This window comes from Hyperolius riggenbachi, chromosome 2 (genome assembly GCF_040937935.1).
Source record: "Hyperolius riggenbachi isolate aHypRig1 chromosome 2, aHypRig1.pri, whole genome shotgun sequence".
Taxonomy (NCBI): domain Eukaryota; kingdom Metazoa; phylum Chordata; class Amphibia; order Anura; family Hyperoliidae; genus Hyperolius; species Hyperolius riggenbachi.
The window spans coordinates 305,556,859-305,580,243 of record NC_090647.1 but is presented as its reverse complement, the minus strand read 5'-3'; the positions used below and the strand labels follow the sequence as shown (position 1 = coordinate 305,580,243).

The following is a 23,385-nucleotide window of genomic DNA, read 5'->3' as shown; positions in this document are numbered from 1 at the left end:
TTTTCCAGAGTAAAATGAGCCATAAATTACTTTTCTCCTATGTTGCTGTCACTTACAGTAGGTAGTAGAAATCTGACAGAAGTGACAGGTTTTGGACTAGTCCATCTCTTCATAGGGGATTCTCAGCAAGGCCTTTATGCTTTATAAAAAATATTCCCTTTATAAAAAAGGATTTAAACAATGATGCTGACCAGCTTCCCCCTGCTTGCTACACAGTTTTTTTGGCAGTTGGACAGAGCAACTGCCATTCACTAAGTGCTTTTGAAAATAAATAAATCCATGAGAATCCCCTATGAAGAGATGTCCAAAACCTGTCATGTCTGTCAGATTTCTACTACCAACTGTAAGTGACAGCAATATAGGAGAAAAGTAATTTATGGTTCATTTTACTCTGAAAAAAAATGTACTTCATATTTGTATATGTTTGCACAAATTTTAAATTTTAAAATGTTTCGCCATAGTGCCCCTTTAATGATGATGGAATAATAGAGGGGAGGAGTTTAGTAGCTATCTGTTTAATTCTGCCTTGGATAAAAAATAGAGCTACAGGACCCAGCTAAACAAGTATTTTCAATATATTTATTAAAACAGATGCGCAGTGCACAAGAATTACTGCAAATGTACAATCACACACATTGAAAAATACGAGACTGAACTAGGACTTTTAACATTAAGCATAGTGTTCATCAGAAAGGGGGTTAATGTTAAGGTTGAAGTTATTGTTAGGGGTTAGCAAGGGGTTAATGGGGATGTGTATGAAGGTTATGTGAGAGAATTGGAGATTTCATTAAAGGTATTGATCAATCATCAGCCATGACAGCTCAAGTATTTAAACCACTAATAAAAACAGCATTGCATAGTCTAAGTACAAACTGCATAAATGAACCAAAGGCTTATACTGAGTACAGCTGTGCTGAATCAAAATGTTCTCTGTTAGGACTACCAGAATACTTTCAGCCGCATGTGTAAATGTGACTCAAACCTACATGTGACAATCATCTACTGTAGATTGCATGAATTGTCTTTTATACTCCATTTTTTTTTCATAATACCAAGTAAATGTCTACTCAAGATCAGGCCTCATTATTATAGCCCAATTCTGCTTCTGCAAATAATGTTGGAGCCGGACGTTGCAACTGTGCCAGGGGCCTTTAAGTAGAGGGGACCACTAGGGACCCGCATTTAACCCCCTTGGTAGCGTTCTGTGTAGCCAGTGGCGTAGCTAAGCAGCTGTGGGCCCTGATGCAAGTTTTACAATGGGCCCCCCCCCCCCCCCCCCCAAGCACTCTATACATAACAATTGATACGGTGCACCAAAACCTGCCAATGGCAACCACAGTGTCAGAGGTGCAAGAAGAGGATGGGGAACAGTTTGTTAATGATTACCACTGTTCAAAGTATCTATAGAAGTGATTGTTATGAGCACAGGACCAATAGAGAGCTAATACTTTAGTTGAGGGAGGGCCCTTCAGGGCCCCTCTGGCCCAAGGGCCCCGATGCAGTCGCAACCTCTGCAACCCCTATTGCTATGCCACTGTGTGTAGCTCAGGGTTAATTTTCACTGCACAATCCAAGCTACACTCATGGAGATCACTAGGAGGGCCAGGTGCAGAGCGCACAGGGGAGAGCTAAGGATCACTCACCTACTCGGATCTAGCCACAGCAGGGTGTCTTCTCCATGTCCTCCTGGGGCCCCAACACTATGCCAAGATCGTTATCTGTCACACGACAAAAGACGGTGATCTCAGCATAGAGATAGAGCATCTGTCCCGGAGAACAGGAGTAAGACTTGCATCATGTTACCGGAGAACAGGGAGGTAAGTGGTCTATGGGCTCCACTGCACACTCTGCATAGGGTATGGGGGTTGTCCGGTGACCTATAATGAATGTGGGCACCCCTAACTACCTATATAGATGGGGAGCACTGTTTGGGTACCCAATTTGGGGGGTACTGCCTGGCTATGCCTGTTTCTAGGGGTGGGGGGGGGGGCGTAATTGCAAAGTATGTGCAGAGGGACTTGGGAGCATTTACGTTAACTGAAAACAGTAACAGCACCCTCTAGGGAGCACTGAAATCAGTGAGAGAGATGAGATGCAAGGAACCAGGAGTGCCGCTGTGCACACTCTACATGCACCCCTCTCTGGCAACCAAAATGGTGGGCACTTTGGCTCCCAAAATGGGAGGGGGGCTCTCTGGGTACACTAAAGGGGGCTCAGTGGCTACTAAAATGGAGGGGGCTCTCTAGTTACCAAAACAGTGTCTCTCTGGCAACCAAAATGGGGGGGGGAGCTCTCTGTCTTCCAAGATGGGAAGGTCTCTCTGGCTACCTAAATGGGGAGCTCTCTGGCTATCTAAACAATGTAGTGGCTCTCTGGATACCTAAGCGGAAGGTTCACTGGGTACCTGTACTGGTGGTGTTGGGGGGGTTGCATCTGACTGAAACTGAAAATATTGTTTGTTTTTTTTCCCCCATAACATAAGAGTACGTTAAAAAACAACTGTAGTGACAGGTATATGGAGGCTGCCATATTTATTTGCTTTTAAACAATACCAGTTGCCTGGCAGTCCTGCTGCTCTATTTGACTGCAATCATGTCTGAATTAGACCAGAAACAAACATGCAGCTAATCTGGTCAGATCTGACAATAATGTCAGAAACACCTGATCTGCATATGCTTGTTCAAGGTCTATGGCTAAAAGTATTAGAGGCGGAGGATCAGCAGGGAAGCTCGGCAACTAGTTTTCCTTAAAAGGAAGTAAATATGGCAGCCTCCATATACCTTTCACTACAGTTGTCCTTTAAGGAATGTGCAGTTTAGATATACTATATATTTATAGCATTTTTGATAAATAAAGTGGAACTTAACTTTAAAGACAGTGTGACCTCATAAACAGTTATTTTATCTCTGCTACTACATTGAGGCTGTGTTTTACAATGACTAGATTACATTAAAAAAAAACACACTTATTTTTTAAGTTAAAAGATGCTCATTACTTTTATTGTTTTTGTGCATACTTTTCTAGAAGTAATTTTCACCTTCTAAAAGGAAGTGCAGCGCATGGCCTCATTCATAAATGACAGGCTCTCTGTTAACTTTGAGCACATTAAACTGCAATGTTGTGTTGATTAAATCCTATCCTGTCAGGCAATTGAAACCCTGGGGTGACAGCAGACTGTAAAGAGTTAAAAGGCCAGTCATCGTACAGAAGAATAGATTGCACTCTGCTAAGAGCGCTTGTTTCACCCCACCACTTTCCAGCAGAAATGGGTTTTGAAGTAAAAAGTAATATAAGACTGCAAAATGAGCCTTAGAAAAGCTTTAAGGGCTTCCAGGGAAATGGAAGGTCTGGTTAAATATTGATGAAAAGGCATTTTTTCCTTTTGCTGCCTTGTACAGTAAGGGCCCAATACAGCTTAATATGCAGATATTGTGAGCATTATTTATAAAATAGTCCTATAAACCTTAGCCTTATTTTCTTTATACTTCAAAGTGACTACTAAAATTAAATCTGAAATAAAGTGTTTGGGCTGTTATATTTTAAATGCTACAATTCAATTCAATTTTTAACCTTTCCTGGACCGACGCAGTACGAATCTACATCCAGCAGGTGGTGCTGCAGCCCTGACTGGATGTAAATTCTATGTGGCATTGACCATGCGTCCCCGCCATTTCCGCCGATCTCGCCACTGTCGCCATTCTGTCCCCACTGTAATTCGCTCGCCCTGCCGTCTCTATGACGGCAGAGCTCTGTGAGTAGGTCAGGAGACGTTTTCATTGGCTCCTGGCCCTGTCATCACTGTAAGGCCATCCCACTGGCTTACATTGATTGACAGGGTCAGGAGCCAATGAAAGTGGCTCCTGACCGGCACACAGCACTCTGCCATCATAGTGAAGGAAGAGAGAGGAGCCTGCAGCGGGGACAGACCGGCGTGAGCGGCAGATTGTTGTGGCAATTAGTCGGGAAGCTGTGTTTTACTGTACCAGCAGCCTCTGGTCCTTAAGGGGGCAGAGCCTGCTGGTATCGAAGTGGTTAAAGAGACTCTGAAGTCTTTTTTTTACCTTATATTGTCATAAAATCCTCTTTAGCATTCATTTCCAAGTGGAACCGCTGCTTCCCCGCGGCAGATGAGTGATTTATTACTGAGAAATAGACCTGCAAAGTTCCACGACTTTGCAGGTCGCAGATTATGCTGCCCTGGGGAGGCAGAGCTTTGTACTTTAGCTCTGCCTCTCCGCAATCAATCTCCACGCATCTCTGCCTCTCCTCGCCCCTCTCAGTATAAGAAGAGTGACAGGGCGGGGATAGGTGGTGATAAGCAGGGATTGACTGCGGAGGAGGCAGAGTTACAGTGGAAAGCTCTGCCTCTTCAAGGAAGTAAAGCCCTGCGAGCCCTGGAACTTTGCAGGGTTATTTCTCAGTAATTAATCACTCATCTGCCTCTGGGATACAGCGATTCCACTTGGAAATTAATGCTGAAGAAGATTTTATGACAATATAAGGTTAAAAAAAGAGACTTCAGTGTCTCTTTAAGTAAAAATGTGTGCAGTGCGATATCTCCATCAATTACGTGGCATTAGTGGATCCCCTGGCTCCACCACTATCACCGACATGGTCTCCTACACATAGCCTGTCGGCTCTTCCATCTCAGTCTCCTATAAGCTGACACTGGTGGTTCTGATCACGTTTTAAAATCTCTGGTGTAAAAACAGTGACAGCTTTATGGGAGATGTGAGGTGTTTATGCTAGCAGCAGGAACCTGGGTCAGGTTTGTTAGACCAATGTTATATTGTGCTATACTCATGGATAATCATTTTCTCTCCTGTCCATGGTGTTTTAGAAGGATTCTTGTAATGAAGTACCAGTTTAGCTAGATAGGCAGCAGGGATAGTGTAGCTTAGAGACAACTTGGAGGATAAGCTTCATAAGACACCCCTGCACAATAGACGCACCTGGTTTAGTATATTTTTCCCTGGTTTCTGAATTCTTAACCTAGGTGCAACTTTTAGTCTGGAGCATCTTATAGTCTGAAAAATACGGTACTATATATAGTAGTACTATGAGTCTATAAAAAAATATAATAATAGAATTAGTATTTTTTACTGTGTAATGTGTTCATTTCCCATCTTTTTTACACTTTTAGTTATCGGGCATGATACATTAAAATCAACGTACATGCACATATTGTGTTGCAAGTATCTCTGAATTAAAGTAATTAGCAGTTAAGCTATTTTTGTGTATTATTTATGATAGTCTTTAAATAATGCTTACCTGCTTAAACATTTCCTATGTAAATATCTGTGTTACTGGCAGCCACATATATTTATATGTAATCTTTACATCCATACAGTATATGTCATGTCATACATATAAGTTTCACAATGACGGCAGGTCCAAAACAGTAACACCGCCACATAGATTTGTGGCAAATAGAACAGACAAGTTGTGTGTAGTTGCTGAAATGATTCACATGTACTTTGTATATGTGGATTTTTCTGACAGTCTTTTGAAAAGCAACTGAACTGCAAGCAGCAGGGTGCATAGAAGAATATTGATTTTCTTTACCGATGACAGGTGTGATGAAACAGAGACACCTATTGGTGTCCAGCCACATGCTGAAAATACATACTTACATAAAGACACTGAATGCTTACAAAGCCTTCCATAGTTTTGATCAATACTGAAAGTGTGTAGCTTTAAAGAAAAATACAGAGCAAATCAATATAAAGCATATTAAATGAATTAGTCCACAGGCAATGAAAAGCTGAAAAAGATTCTTCATTTCTTTACGATTAGCTTTAATATCATATTTTAAAGGAAAGATGAACATATTTTATTGAGGCAGATAAGGGTTACATGGTACATATTATACTAATAGTAATGCAGCATGACTTAAAGTGAATGGGAACCGCATTTACAAAAAAAATGAAGCAAATACTTACCTAAGGAGAGGGAAGGCTCTGGGTCATATAGAGCCTTCCGTCTCCTCTCTCGGTGCTCTCTATCCTGTGCTGGCTCCCCCCTGTTTCAATCCCCCACCGAAAGGGTATTTAGAAGTCTTCGGGAGCCATGTCCTCCCGAAGACGTGCGGCTCCATACTGCACAGGCGTGCTTGCACAGGTGCAGTACAGGGCCGCCCTTCTTCAGGAGCACTCGGGCTCCCTGAAGACTCCTGAAGACTCCTTCGGCCGGGGAAAGCACTATTTGACTAAATTAGTCAAATACTGCTACCGGGCGAGCCAGCACTGGAACGAGGGGACCAGGAGAGGAGTGGGAAGGCTCTATAGGACCCAGAGCCTTCCCTCTCCTTGGGTAAGTATCTGTCTCATTTTTTTAAATGCGGTTCCCATTCACTTTAAGCATTGTACACACATTTGATAAAAGTTGTTTGAAACGTCGAACGAATGACGGATATCCAAGTATCAGATGACAGACGGTATAAAAATGTATCCAAACAACAATAAATAACAGCAACAAGTGACCAATATTGCTTATTCTGCCCTATCCAACTGGAGGACTAATTCAGATGGACAGATATCGTGAAGTCAGCCGGTATGCACAATGTCGTTCAAATGACATTGTTCCAGAGCATGTGTGCATAATACAAACAATCATTGGCCCTCTGCACTCATGACACTAACATCTATCTGGAACACTGGAAGCATTAAAAACAAATAGGTTACACAATTATGAGGTTGAGGAAAGGGAGCATTAGCTTCAAAAATGGATTGCATGCAATAGCATTGTGTACTAGACCCTAAGACCTCATTCACATCTGACTAGTGCAGATGGCCGTGCGATCCAAACGCAACACATATAATTGCACGCCATCTGCGCCGCTGCGCTGCTGATCCCATGGGGTGACCGGAGGTACTGGGCCATGGGCGGTAAAAAGTACAAATCTGGCCCTGCCAACGCACTGGCATTAAAAAGAATACCTTAGTGTAAAATAATATGAAAAAACGGGGGGAGCAGGCATGTGTAGTGGGCTCTCCACATGGTCACCGATCCCCCCGTTCTTCTCCGATCCCCTCCGCTAGTCAGTAGCGACTCCCCAAACTCACTTCTGGGTCAGGATGGTGACGGTTTACTACACAGGCACTGCCCGGCGAAGCGTATCCTTGCATGCGTTCACGCGGCCAGGTGCGAGTACTCTGTGCAAGTTGTGATGTCACAGCCACATAGTGTGCATGCGCAGAGTGATCCCATCCGCGTAAATGCGTACATGGATATGCTTCACTGGACATCACCTGCACAGTAAGCCGCCACCACCCGACCCAGAAGTTCAGGGGGTCACTACTGACTAACGGAGGGGGACAGAGTAGAACGGGGGGATCGGTGGCCATGCGGAGAGCCCACTACACATGCCTGCTCCCCCCATTTTCCACTAAGATATCCTTAATCCTATGCTATGAAAGCAGTTACAGGCCGGCACGGGGTGGGGTGGCTAGTGGGCCGACACAGTAGTAGGTGGGTGAGCCGGGGCGGCCCAGTCCTGATGATGTGTGAGGGGCCCCAAAATTTCTGATGGCAGCCCTGACCCCAGCTCTCTTGCTGCTCAGACAGAGTTGCAGAAATCCGGGGGCCCCGGGCCCCCTGTAGTTCCCTGAGAGCATGGGGCCCGTCACTGTTGTGATGGCTGCCCCCCCCACCCCCCTGATGGCGGCTCTGCATAAATCAGTCTGAGATTGCCCGGGAGCAACAAACTAAATGGGCTGTACTGGCACAGGGGACAGAGGAGAGCTACAGTCTTCAGACAGACAACAATGGCTGTTAAAACATACAACTGGGAAATGTCACTTCCACTTTCACAGGCAGTAATCAAACAACATAATCGTTTTGAAGATTGGTGTGTGTAAATAATGGCCCCAATTCACCAACTAAGATTGCTGTGCGCAGGCAGCCGGTATCGGTACTTATGCCAGGGTAGCACCACTCATTAACATAATAGTACCACGCATGTTACCGGGATAACTCATAGCACGAATGGGTTAACGGTGGTGCTCCCTTACCTTAGCACTGGTAAAATTGCAGTGCACTGTATGGGAACAACAGTTTTACCACTATTTAGTAAATCAGGGCTAATGTCATTGAAATTACTCTTCGTTTCTTTTTGCCAGGTAATGCTTTTTCAGCTTCTTTGAGTGCGCTGACTTCAATCTAGCATGTGTACGGAATTTTACAATGCTGTGTCACAGTCAGTTCCTAGCACTACAAGCTTGCTCCCCCCCAGCAACAGAAGATGTCACTAGCCTGCAGGCTAGTGATACATCTGCACAGCCTGCAAATCTAACCAGCATCCTGGTTGCACAGACCTTGACCTGGATGAAGGAGCTTGATTTTCCTTTCTCTGTCAGCATGGTGACATCACACACACCTTCCCCCTTGTCAAACTGATGTTGGCCAAGAGTGACTTAGCCAGCTATTGAATTCAGCTCAAATCTCATGTGACCACATGAAAAGTAGATACTACACTGTACTATTCTTCTTTCAGTCCATTTAACCCATCCACAAAGTGTAGAAATTACCATCTGTGAAACACCAATTTTTCAGGCTGTCTCTGCTAACATTAGTTATGGTATTTCTCTTACAGATAGCCAAGTGTTATAAGAACCTGATAGTCAGAGAAGTTAATGGTCAAGCTTTCTAAAGCCTTGTACAAATGACTGATGGTTTCCCAGTAAAATGCTTATAAATGAAAATCATTTTCAGAAAATAATTATTGCCAGGGAAAGCCTAGTTCTAAACAAGATATAATACATATCACTTAGATTTCATAAGTATTGAAAAAGTTACTGCTGTATCAATATCGACTGAGTAGTGTGAATAGGAAGCACACCTGTATTTCCATGTAGATGTGCCTGGTTTTGGCGTCAGCAGCACAATGAGCCAACATTCAATTATTAGAACATAAGACCGGCACCATTAAACTTCTTCAGTCATCTGACTGAGATGTGATGGCTAGGATTGGGGTTTGTTTGTCTGCTGGAGGCAGCTTCTTCCCCTGCCCTATGATGTACAAGGAACATAGGATGGACAGCCCTATACCCCTGCCATGAATATAAGGTTAGCAGTTCCCCATCAGGTCCACTAGGCAAACAGGAAGTGATTGGCTGATTTAAATCTGTATTGTGGAAGGAGACTTGTCAATTACCACGTGTCAAGAGTATATAAAGTGATGCTTGTGTGACATTCATTAGACAGGTCACACAGCTTGACTAAGGAGGTATACCTTCTGAAACAATGCAATTACTATGTGCTGACGGTACCTGTCTTTAATAAAGAGCTATAATACTGAAGAAATTTGATGGAGCCGGTCTCATCTTCTAAAGGGAACCTGTACTGAGTAAAATTATTTAAAATTAACACATGAGGTAACTTCAAATGAAAATTAAATAGTTACCTTGCCATCAGTTCCTCTCAGAAGCTCACTATATTCTTCTGACAATGATCCCTTCCAGTTCTGACAACATTTTGTCAGAACTGAAATATGTCAGTTGCTGTCAGTTATAGCTGAGTGGACAACTGATGTGCCCGGTAATGTCAACGTTTCCCTATGGCTCAAGTGGACAATGTTACAGTTTAACAGTGTGCTGACCTGGAAGCTGTTATGGGGTAGTGGCCATTTTCAAAATGGAGGATGGAGAATTCCCTTGATCACAGTGGACAAACAGGATGCGGGAGAGGAGAAAGAGATTGAGTAGTAGACTACACGCAGGGCCGGCCTTTGACCTGAGCGACCGGTGCGATCGCTCAGGGCGCCGGCTTCCAGGGGGAGCTCCTGCCGCCTGGCCGCATGTGTTTTTAATACGGAAGCTGCAGGCCTGCGGCCCCGGCTGGGTCCGTCTCGCTCCGCCCCGCTCCGCCCCCTAGTGCCGCTGCTGGGGGTGATGGGCCATGGGGGGAAAACATGCCCGTGCGGCCACCGTGATGGAGGGGGGAGCCGCAGCCGGGGGAGGGCAGCCCGACCTCTCCCTCCCTTCCTCTCCGGGCCACCCTCCGTGCTCCCCCCTCAGACTGCAGCAGAGAGAACAACTCACCTCCCTGGTTCCGGTCGCCGGCGCCTCTCACTTGCAGTTGCCGCTGGTCTCCTCTTATACATAGTCACTGATACACACTAAACTTCCTGCTTAACATGAAGTTTAGTGTGTATCAGTAACTATGTACAGTAGAAGAGGAGACCAGCGGCAAGTGAGAGGCGCCGGCGATCAGAACCAGGAAGGTGAGTTGTTCTCTCTGCTGCAGTCTGCATTGGAGGGGGGAGCACGGAGGGTGGCCCGGAGAGGAAGGGAGGGAGAGGTCGGGCTGCCCTCACCGTGGCTGCGGCTCCCCCCTCCATCATTGGGGGCACCTAACTAACCTATACTGGGGCAGCTACCTATCTAACCTATCCTGGGGGGCACCTACCTATCTAACCTATCCTGGGGGGCACCTATCTATCTAATCTATACTGGGGGTAGCTACCTATCTAGCCAATACTGGGGGCACCTACCTATCTAACCTATACTGGGGGGCAGCTACCTTTCTAATCTATACTGGGGACACCTACCTATCTAACCTATGCTGGGGGAAGCTACCTATCTAACCTATACTGGGAGCAGCTACCTATCTAGCCAATACTGGGGGCACCTACCTATCTAACCTATACTGGAGGGCAGCTACCTATCTAATCTATACTGGGGGCACCTACCCATCTAACCTATACTCGGGGGCACCTACCTATCTAATCTATACTGGGGCAGCTACCTATCTAGCCAATACTGGGGGCACCTACCTATCTAACCTATACTGGGGGGGCAGCTACCTATCTAACCTATACTGGGGGCACCTACCTATCTAACCTACGCCGGGGGAAGCTACCTATCTAACCTATACTGGGAGCAGCTACCTATCTAGCCTATACTGGGGGCAGCTACCTATCTAACCTATACTGGGGGCAGCTACCTATCTAATCTATACTGGGGGCAGCTACCTATCTAATCTATACTGGGGCAGCTACCTATCTAGCCAATACTGGGGGCACCTACCTATCTAACCTATACTTGGGGGCAGCTACCTATCTAACCTATACTGGGGGCACCTACCTATCTAACCTACGCCGGGGGAAGCTACCTATCTAACCTATACTGGGAGCAGCTACCTATCTAACCTATATTGGGGGCAGATACCTATCTAACCTATACTGGGGGCAGCTACCTATCTAATCTATACTGGGGGCAGCTACCTATCTAACCTATACTGGGGGCAGCTACCTATCTAACCTGTATTGGGGGCAGCTACCTATCTAAAGTATACTGGTGGCAGCTACCTATCTAACCTATACCGGGGGCAGCTACCTAGCTAATCTATACTGGGGGCAGCTACCTATCTAATCTATACTTGGGGCAGCTACCTATCTAATCTATACTGTGGGCACCTACTTATCTAACCTATACTGGGGGGACCTACCTATCTAATCTATACTGGGGGCAGCTACCTATCTAATCTATACTGGGGGCAGCTACCTATCTAATCTATACTGGGGGCACCTACCTATCTAACCTATACTGGGGGCAGCTACCTAGCTAATCTATACTGGGGGCAGCTACCTATCTAACCTATACTGGGGGCAGCTACCTATCTAACCTATACTGGGGGCACATACCTATCTAACCTATACTGGGGGCAGCTACCTATCTAATCTATACTGGGGGCAGCTACCTATCTAATCTATACTGGGGGCAGCTACCTATCTAATCTATACTGGGGGCATCTATTTATCTAATATATACTGGGGGCAGTTACCTATCTGATCTATACTGGGGCAGCTACCTATCTAACCTATATTGCAGGTACCTACCTATCTAACCTATACACTGGGGGAAGCTACCTATCTAATCTATAGCTGTGACAAATGCCTATCTAACCTATACTGGGGCAAGTATACTGGCTACCTATACTGGGGGCACATACATGGCTAACCTATACTGGGGGGGATCTATAGCTGGCTACCTTTACTGGGTCACCTATGCCGGGCTACCTATACTGGGGGGGACTTATAGCTATATGTCAGGAATCAGGATGGGCGGAGGCGCGCTGAGCCTCAGGCTGCTGCAGAGAAGTGCGCAGCACGTGTGCCACTCAGCCCTGTGACAATGTTCTGAGTGACGACGAGTCCTTCTCCTCTCCTGCTCCCTGAATCCTGGCACCTACACTGGCACTAAGTCTGAAGACTGCTCTGCTGACAGTAAGAAGAGAAGACTGACCAGCAAAAAGTAAGGCTCCCCAACCTCCCTACGCTAAAGGGGGAATATGCTTATGCTGCTAGATACACTAATGGGGGGGATCTGCTGCCTAAATACACTAAAAGGGGATCTGAGACTGCAAGACTAGTAGCCTATATACACTAAAGGGGGGGGGGGGATCTGGCAGATTCCCGTACCTAGTGTATATAGGCTACTAGTCTTGTATATGTAGGCAGATCCCCTTTAGTGTATATAGGCATAGGCTACTAGTCTTGCAGTTGCAGATCCCCTTTTAGTGTATTTAGGCAACAGATCCCCCCCCCCCCATTAATGTATGTGTGTGGTGCGCTCACACGCGAAGAGGATGAATTGGGGGGGGCACTAAAATCTGGTTATGCTCAGGGCGCTGTGAAACCTAAGGCCGGCCCTGACTACACGGAAGGTAAGTATGACTTGTGTATGGTTATTTTGACTTTTAACCACTTCCCGACCGCCGTATGTACAATTGGCGGCCGGGAAGTGCACCCCGCAAGGACCGCCGTATTGACAAATGGCGGCGGTCCTTGTAGGGGCATGGGCGGAGCGATCGCGTCATCCGTGACGCAATCCTCCGCCTCCGCCTGGCGCCGCTCACCCGCCGCAACATCCCGCCGGCCATACGGAAGCGCCGGCGGGATGTTAACCCGACGATCGCCGCATACAAAGTGTATAATACACTTTGTAATGTTTACAAAGTGTATTATACAGGCTGCCTCCTGCCCTGGTGGTCCCAGTGTCCGAGGGACCACCAGGGCAGGCTGCAGCCACCCTAGTCTGCACCAAGCACACTGATTTTTTACCCCCCCTGCCCCAGATCGCCCACAGCACCCATCAGACCCCCCCCCTGCCCACCCCCCAGACCCCTGTTTGCACCCAATCACCCCCCTAATCACCCATCAATCACTCCCTGTCACTATCTGTCAATGCTATTTTTTTTATCCCCCCCCTGCCCACTGCTCCCTCCTGATCACCCCCCCACCCCTCAGATTCTCCCCAGACCCCCCCCCGGACCCCCCCCATGTACTGTATGCATCTATCCCCCCTGATCACCTGTCAATCACCTGCCAATCACCTGTCAATCGCCTGTCAATCACCCATCAATCACCCCCTGTCACTGCCACCCATCAATCAGCCCCTAACCTGCCCCTTGCGGGCAATCTGATCACCCCCCCACACCAATAGATCGCCCGCAGATCCGACATCAGATCACCTCCCAAATCCATTGTTTACATCTATTCTCTCCTCTAAACACCCACTAATTACCCATCAATCACCCATCAATCACCCCCTATCACCACCTGTCACTTTTACCTATCAGATCAGACCCTAATCTGCCCCTTGCGGGCACCCAATCACGCGCCCACACGCTCAGATTGCCCTCTGACCCCCCTTATCAATTCACCAGTGCATTAATTACATCTGTTCTTCCCTGTAATAACCCACTGATCACCTGTCAATCACCTGCCAATCACCTATCACCCATCAATCACCCCCTGTCACCCCCTGTCACTGCCACCCATCAATCAGCCCCTAACCTGCCCCTTGCGGGCAATCTGATCACCCACCCACACCATTAGATCGCCCGCAAACCCGCCGTCAGATTACCTCCCAAATGTATCGTTTACATCTGTTATCTTCTCTAAACACCCACTAATTACCCATCAATCACCCATCAATCACCCCCTATCACCACCTGTCACTGTTACCTATCAGATCAGACCCTAATCTGCCCCTTGCGGGCACCCAATCACCCGCCCACACGCTCAGATTGCCCTCAGACCCCCCCCCCCTTATCAATTCGCCAGTGCATTAATTACATCTGTCCTTCCCTGTAATAACCCACTGATCACCTGTCAATAACCTGCCAATCACCTATCACCCATCAATCACCCCCTGTCACTGCCACCCAACAATCAGCCCCTAACCTGCCCCTTGCGGGCAATCTGATCACCCACCCACACAAATAGATCGCCCGCAGATCCGACATCAGATCACCACCCAAGCGCAGCGTTTACATCTATTCTCTCCTCTAAACACCCACTAATTACCCATCAATCACCCCCTATCACCACCTGTCACTGTTACCCATCAGATCAGACCCTAATCTGCCCCTATGCGGGCACCCAATCACCCGCCTACACGCTCAGATTGCCCTCAGACCCCCCCTTATCAATTCGCCAGTGCAATATTTACATCTGTCCTTCCCTGTAATAACCCACTGATCACCTGTCAATCACCTGCCAATCACCTATCACCCATCAATCACCCCCTGTCACTGCCACCCAACAATCAGCCCCTAACCTGCCCCTTGCGGGCAATCTGATCACCCACCCACAAAAATAGATCGCCCGCAGATCCGACATCAGATCACCACCCAAGCGCAGCGTTTACATCTATTCTCTCCTCTAAACACCCACTAATTACCCATCAATCACCCCCTATCACCACCTGTCACTGTTACCCATCAGATCAGACCCTAATCTGCCCCTTGCGGGCACCCAATCACCCGCCTACACGCTCAGATTGCCCTCAGACCCCCCCTTATCAATTCGCCAGTGCAATATTTACATCTGTCCTTCCCTGTAATAACCCACTGATCACCTGTCAATCACCTGCCAATCACCTATCACCCATCAATCACCCCCTGTCACTGCCACCCATCAATCACCCCCTGTCACTGCCACCCATCAATCACCCGCTGTCACTGCCACCCATCAATCAGCCCCTAACCTGCCCCTTGCGGGCAAACTGATCACCCACCCACACCAATAGATCGCCCGCAGATCCGACATCAGATCACCACCCAAGCGCAGTGTTTCCATCTATTCTCTACCCTAAACACCCACTAATTACCCATCAATCACCCCCTGTCACTGCTACCTATCAGATTAGACCCCTATCTGCCCCTAGGGCACTCAATCACCCGCCCACACCCTCAGAATGCCCTCAGACCCCAGCCCTGATCACCTCGCCAGTGCATTGCTTGCATCTATTCCCCCCTCTAATCACACCTTGAGACACCCATCAATCACCTCCTGTCACCCCCTAGCACACCTACCCATCAGATCAGGCCCCAATTTGCCCCGTGTGGGCTCCTGATCCCTCAGCCAAACCCTCAGATCCCCCTCAGACCCCCTTCCGATCACCTCCCCAGTGCATTGATTGCATCTATTTTCCCCTCTAACCACCCCCTGAGACACCCATCAATCACCTCCTGTCACCCCCCTAGCACTCCTATCCATCAGATCAGGCCCAATACAACCTGTCATCTAAAAGGCCACCCTGCTTATGACCGGTATCACAAAATTCGCCCCCTCATAGACCACCTGTCATCAAAATTTGCAGATGCTTATACCCCTGAACAGTCATTTTGAGGCATTTGGTTTCCAGACTACTCACGGTTTTGGGCCTGTAAAATGCCAGGGCGGTATAGGAACCCCACAAGTGACCCCATTTTAGAAAAAAAGACACCCCAAGGTATTTGGTTAGGTGTATGACGAGTTCATAGAAGATTTTATTTTTTGTCAAAAGTTAGCGGAAATTAATTTTTATTGGTTTTTTTTCACAAAGTGTCATTTTTCACTAACTTGTGACAAAAAATAAAATCTTCTATGAACTCGCCATACACCTAACAGAATACCTTGGGGTGTCTTCTTTCTAAAATGGGGTCACTTGTGGGGTTCCTATACTGCCCTGGCATTTTAGGGCCCCTAAACCGCGAGGAGTAGTCTAGAAAACAAATGCTTCAAAATGATCTGTGAATAGGACGTTGGGCCCCTTAGCGCACCTAGGCTGCAAAAAAGTGTCACACATGTGGTACCGCCGTACTCAGGAAAAGTAGTATAATGTGTTTTGGGGTGTATTTTTACACATACCCATGCTGGGTGGGAGAAATTTCTATGTAAATGGACAATTGTGTGTAAAAAAATCAAACAATTGTCATTTACAGAGATATTTCTCCCACTTAGCATGGGTATGTGTAAAAATACACCCCAAAACGCATTATACTACTTCTCCTGAGTACGGCGGTACCACATGTGTGGCACTTTTTTACACCCTAAGTACGCTAAGGGGCCCAAAGTCCAATGAGTACCTTTAGGATTTCACAGGTCATTTTGCGACATTTGGTTTCAAGACTACTCCTCACGGTTTAGGGCCCCTAAAATGCCAGGGCAGTATAGGAACCCCAAAAAATACCCCCATTCTAGAAAGAAGACACCCAAAGGTATTCCGTACGGAGTATGGTGAGTTCATAGAAGATTTTATTTTTTGTCACAAGTTAGCGGAAAATGACACTTTGTGAAAAAAAACTATTAAAATCAATGTCCGCTAACTTGTGACAAAAAAATAAAAACTTCTATGAACTCACCATACTCCTAACGGAATACCTTGGGGTGTCTTCTTTCTAAAATGGGGTCATTAGTGGGGTTCCTATACTGCCCTGGCATTTTAGGGGCCCTAAACCGCGAGGAGTAGTCTTGAAACAAAAATGACCTGTGAAATCCTAAAGTAACTCATTGGACTTTGGGCCCCTTAGTGCAGTTAGGGTGCAAAAAAGTGCCACACATGTGGTATCGCCGTACTCGGGAGAAGTAGTATAATGTGTTTTGGGGTGTATTTTTACACATACCCATGCTGGGTGGGAGAAATACCTCTGTAAATGACAATCTTTTGATTTTTTTACACACAATTGTCCATTTACAGAGGTATTTTTCCCACCCAGCATGGGTATGTGTAAAAATACACCCCAAAACACATTGTACTACTTCTCCCGAGTATGGCGATACCACATGTGTGGCACTTTTTTGCAACCTAACTGCGCTAAAGGGCCCAAAGTCCAATGAGTACCTTTAGGATTTCACAGGTCATTTTGAGAAATTTCGTTTCAAGACTACTCCTCACGGTTTAGGGCCCCTAAAATGCCAGGGCAGTATAGGAACCCCACAAATGACCCCATTTTAGAAAGAAGACACCCCAAGGTATTCCGTTAGTAGTATGGCGAGTTCATAGAAGATTTTATTTTTTGTCACAAGTTAGCGGAAATTGATTTTAATTGTGTTTTTTCACAAAGTGTCATTTTCCGCTAACTTTTGACAAAAAATAAAATCTTCTATGAACTCACCATACTCCTAACGGAATACCTTGGGGTGTCTTCTTTCTAAAATGGGGTCATTTGTGGGGTTCCTATACTGCCCTGGCATTTTAGGGGCCCTAAACCGTGAGGAGTAGTCTTGAAACGAAATTTCTTAAAATGACCTGTGAAATCCTAAAGGTACTCATTGGAGTTTGGGCCCTTTAGCGCAGTTAGGGTGCAAAAAAGTGCCACACATTTGGTATCGCCATACTCAGGAGAAGTAGTATAATGTGTTTTGTGGTGTATTTTTACACATACCCATGCTGAGTGGGAGAAAGATCTCTGTAAATGGACAATTGTGTGTTATAAAAATTAACAAATTGTCATTTACAGAGATATTTCTCCCACCCAGCATGGGTATGTGTAAAAATACACCCCAAAACACATTATACTACTTCTCCTGAGTATGGCAATACCACATGTGTGGCACTTTTTTGCAGCCTAACTGCGCTAAGGGGTCCAAAGTCCAATGAGCACCTTTAGGCTTTACAGGGGTGCTTACAATTTAGCACCCACCAAAATGTCAGGACAGTAAACACACCCCACAAATGACCCCATTTTGGAAAGAAGACCCTTCAAGGTATTCAGAGAGGGGCATGGTGAGTCCGTGGCAGATTTCATTTTTTTTTGTCGCAAATTAGAAGAAATGGAAACTTTTTTTTTTTTTTTTTCTCACAAAGTGTCATTTTCCGCTTACTTGTGACAAAAAATAATATCTTCTATGAACTCACTATGCCTCTCAGTGAATACTTTGGGATGTCTTCTTTCCAAAATGGGGTCATTTGGGGGGTATTTATACTATCCTGGAATTCTAGCCCCTCATGAAACATGACAGGGGGTCAGAAAAGTCAGAGATGCTTGAAAATGGGAAAATTCACTTTTTGCACCATAGTTTGTAAACGCTATAACTTTTACCCAAACCAATAAATATGCACTGAATGGGTTTTTTTTTTATCAAAAACATGTTTGTCCACATTTTTCGCGCTGCATGTATACAGAAATTTTACTTTATTTGAAAAATGTCAGCACAGAAAGTTAAAAAAAATCATTTTTTTGCCAAAATTCATGTCTTTTTTGATGAATATAATAAAAAGTAAAAATCGCAGGAGCAATCAAATAGCACCAAAAGAAAGCTTTATTAGTGACAAGAAAAGGAGCCAAAATTCATTTAGGTGGTAGGTTGTATGAGCGAGCAATAAACCGTGAAAGCTGCAGTGGTCTGAATGGAAAAAAAGTGGCCGGTCCTTAAGGGGTAGAAAGCCCTAGGTCCTCAAGTGGTTAATTTTCAGTTCAGGTTTTCTTAATAATTACTGCATCAATATCAACACAGCTGAAATGTCAAAATTGCCAGGAACCAAGTAGGTAACAAGATAATGTAATCAAGTTATAGTTAGGATTTCAATACACCAAATGTCCTAGTAGAAGACAGGAGGATAGCATATCTATACTTTGGGTCGCTACCCTTACTGTAAAGGTATGCAGACCTGGGCAATGGTACCAATGCCGGGATCAGTGAATAATGGCGCACAGCGCCTATGCATAAAAATGGCGCCGCATTAAAAAGATACGCTTATCGCTATTTATCGTTAGTACTGCATAATAATGGCGCACAGGGAACAAAGAAGAAAAACGGCACACACTAACGTTATTTATCAATGGTGGCACACACTAACGTTATTTATCAATAGTGGCACACACTAACGTTATTTATCAATAGTGGCACACACTACTGTTATTTATCAATAGTGGCACACACTAACGTTATTTATCAATAGCGCCCTAGATAAGCCAAACTGCAGACGTTATTTAACTGCAAAACGGTGAATGGATTTAATGTAATACTGTCAAGGTTAGGGTTAGGCACCACTGGGGGGGTCTTAGGGTTAGGCACCACCAGGGGGGTCTTAGGGTTAGGCACCACCAAGGGGGTGGTTAGGGTTAGGTACAGGGAGGGTTCTGTGTGAGAGTAGGGTTAGGTATAGTTACAGTACAATATACACCACCAGGGGGTCTTAGGGTTAGGAACCACCGGAGGGGTCTTAGGGTTAGGCACCACCAGGGGGGTGGTTAGGGTTAGGCACCACTGGGGGGGTTTAGGGGTAGGTACAGAGAGGGTTCTGTGTGTTAACGCTAAATAACGATAAGGCTTTAACGCTAAATAACGATAAGGCTTTAACGCTAAATAACAATAAGGCTTTAACGTTAAATAGCGATAAGCGGCAAATGGATTAGCGGCAACACTGAGCGTCATTATTCACAGGCGCCATTTTCAGATGGATGCACCAATGCCCAATGTAATATACCAGTAGAAAATGGTCTGCACACTCCACTGTGTTCACCAGAGTGAATTCCATATATACATACATCAAATGATTGCATGACAAAAATGCAATGCATGACTGTACTTTACACTAAGGAAGGGGAGTGTCTTGACCCCAAAATAATAATCTGATGTATGTATGTAGGTATGTATTTATGTATGGAATTTTTAGAATAAATCATCTGGTTGACATAATGGAATGTGCAGACCATTTTAAACAAATTAAATACCACACCATCATTCCTCACCTTTGCCGCTATACTGACCATGTGCTTTAACATGATTATATCACATTGATTTAGGGTGAAATCCCAGCATTAATAATGACCAACTCATTGTTAGTTTCCCTTGTGGAATCTTAAGCTGACAAAATATTTGAACAAAACAAACTATGCATTTCAATAGTCTCTACTAAGATCTGTCAATGTTTAATGTACACATTTGGACTGGCTGATTGAATTTTTTTTTTGTTTTATTTTCAGGACTTTTATGGTATGTCATCAGATGTTCCACACTGTGAAGGACATGAGGCAAGTTCAAATAGGTACTTAGAAAAAATAGGTGGCATTTTTGGCATCACGAGCGTCTGTCACATCACATCTATCCATAGACTTCAATCTAACTATGCAGCTATGGGGAACACGGGACCTGTTTTTGGCGCACAATAGTGATACAGTATTTGGCTAAGAGAAAGCAGAGTGCACGGCTATCATGTAGCCAACCTTTGATGCCCAAGAGCAATGGGGCAAGTGGCGAGATTAAAATGTAGCTGAACTAATATAGCTGCAACAGTGAGGGGGAATGTTACTGTTAAGAGTGTTGAGGGGGCAGTTAGTGTTAGGAGTGGAGAGATGGTAGGTAAGTGTTTGGAGTCAAGAGGAGAAGATTAGGATTGGAGTGGGAGGTTAGTGTTAGTTAGGTGTTAAATGGGGGAAGGTTAGTGTCAGAATAGGAGAGATGGCATATCATGGGATGTTGCCGAAAATATAATTGGGAATATACTGTGCAAAAAAAAAAAAAGAAAGAAAGAAAGAAAAATGACAATAAAAAATGTGCAGTGCCACTACCAACAACAGTCAACGAAGAGGTTGTAACTAGCAGTACAGTACAGTACTTTGACACTTACCTGTGCTCATGTCTTTCAGTATCATGGCTGTTTTCTGCAAGTAATTCACTGCCAGTTCCTGGAATTCTGGATCATCATTTCCTGAAAATGTATAGTTCCTCATTGTGACCCAGGATGAGGGCATGAATGTCTTCTAAAATGTATAGCATCCCCAGTTATATGTTCTGCAAACATAGATCCTATTTTCACATTGCTGTGTACAGTACTTATGAAAAAGAAATACCATTGAGATAAAAATATTATTTATCTGCTGCGGCACTGAGAGACCTGAATATTTCTTAGATATATGGGGGTTGATTTACTAATGCAGGAGAACAGAGGAGAACATAAGTGATATGAGAAACCTGGACTGGATTTTTTTTCAGTGTGTCTTTTCTTAGGTGGTAGACGTTATCAGAGTATAGTGAGGGTTGCTAAAAGGTTAGTGAAATATTGTGTGTGTTATTGCAATTACATACATGCACTGAAAGTGGGAACTTGTATTTAATAAAAAACTTATGATTATCTGCATTTTTTTAAATAAGATTGTTGCTGAAGATGTTTACTATATATCACTGCAATTATTTAGCCATTACTGAACTAACCTTTCAACAAACCCCACTATGATATGGTATGACCTAGATGAGAGCTGTAAAATGTTACTAATAGGCTATTTTTAAAACATCAAGTTTGCTAGAACTGTGCACATTGTGAGTTAGTTCTGCCCAGTGTAATTATAACTGGGCAGGCACTATTATTAGTCAGGAAGATGTTCATTTTGCATTCATACTGTCTATAATAATAACTCCAACATTTGTATAGTGCTTTTCTCCAGTTGGACTTAACCTCTTGTGGACTGCAGGGCTAAACCCCCCTAGTGACCAGGCCATTTTTAGTCAAATTGGCCACTGCAGCTTTAAGGCCAAGCTGCAGGGCCGCACAACACAGCACACAAGTGATCCCCCCCCCCTTTTCTCACCACCAACAGAGCTCTCTGTTGGTGGGGTCTGATCGCTCCCCCATGTTTATTTTTTTTTGTGCCAAATATTATTGTTGCAGTTCTTTAAATAAAAAAACCCTGTTTCTTTAAATGCTCGCCCTCCCCCCAGCCAGCCAATCATAGCGATCAGCTCTCATAGGCTTCACCCTATGAGAACCGATCGCTCTCTTGTCCCCAGTGCAGCGCTGCTGCTGATCGCAGCGCTGCATCATGTAAATAGACGGCGATCACGCCGTCTAACAGTCTCCTGAGCGGCAATAGCCGCTCGGAGACTGAAGGCGGGGCGGAGCTCCGCCCCCAAGCAGGAGATGCGCGCGCAGCATGAGCGCGATCTCCTGCAAAACAGAGCCCCAGGACTTACACCAATCGGCGTTAGGCCGGTCCTGGGGTTGCCGCCGCGGCCACGCCCATCGGCGTGACGCGGTCGGCAAAAGGTTAAAGGGCTTGAGAACTGCAGCCACTAGGGGCACACTCAGTAGGCAGCAGCAGTGTTATGGAGTCATACCCAAGGACTCCTTACTAAATAGGTACTGGCTTACTGAATAGGAAGTAGTGAGATTGAAGCCCTGGTCTCCTATGTCAGAGGCAGTGCACTATCCAGCCACTGCATGCATTATATCTGCTGGTAGATGGAGGAGGAGGAGGACGTGACTGACTGCATTCATTAACATTTCAAATCTTTTGATCAACAAACACACATTGCAATTTGGCTTTGGGAGACTTAAACTGGATAGCATGTTAAGTACATATAACCTTTAAAAAATATAATACATTTGCATTATTGAAAAAATTATTTTTGAAGCTTTGTGCGAAAAAAAGTTTAAAAGTGTACTTATCTTTCAATCAATGTTTTTCATGCCATAAAACAATTACTGGCCAAATGTCAATCTTATCAACTTATTTGTGTAAGAATGTTGACAACTTTGCCCCATTCTCTCACTTCTCTCAGTCCACCTCTATCTCTTTCTCTTCTATTTCATTGACTTCCTCTGACTCTTCCTTTGTGTGTAGTTATTCTAATTGCCTTTTCCTTGGCTCTTTTCTTTTTCATCTTTTTTTATTTTGCGGTATTGACTACATCAGATTTATCCATAGTCATTTTAGGCTTTCAGAAGTACAGCAGTTACATATTGTAAGAGCCCCAAGCCTAACATTGCTCAGCTGCAAATGTATCTGCCTTAGCATAACCTACTCAATGTTATTTTCCTGTTATCATTTTATTTGTTTTTTCACATTATAAAAATAGTTTGTCTTTCCTATTTTCCTCTTTCTATTTTTAGACTCGAGCAAATGGCTGTACTAACAAATGCTAGGAAAATACAGAAAGATAACCAACTACAGTATTACTCAGTACTACAAATAGAGATTATTATTTTTTTCCTACATAATTTATTGTATAAAAGAAATCACAAAGAGGCCTGAGCAGATAACAATTTATTCTACCTAATGTCTTCTATGCGGGATATCAGGGAGAGCTTGTGATCAGTATAAACTGTGTTCTGCTTGACAGATCCTGTTTTTACTTACACAGGAAATAGTGGCATAAGTACAATTCATGGGGCC

The 23,385-nt window shown here is 44.9% G+C and overlaps 1 long non-coding RNA gene across 1 annotated transcript; it reads left to right on the top strand.

Annotated features, from left to right (window-relative positions):
- The first annotated feature begins 255 nt into the window (after positions 1–255).
- LOC137544374 (uncharacterized) lies at positions 256–23,159 on the top strand. The gene is made up of 3 exons (XR_011025844.1): positions 256–343; positions 20,200–20,247; positions 23,103–23,159. It is a non-coding gene; the product is annotated as an uncharacterized lncRNA (long non-coding RNA).
- The last annotated feature ends 226 nt before the right edge of the window (positions 23,160–23,385 follow it).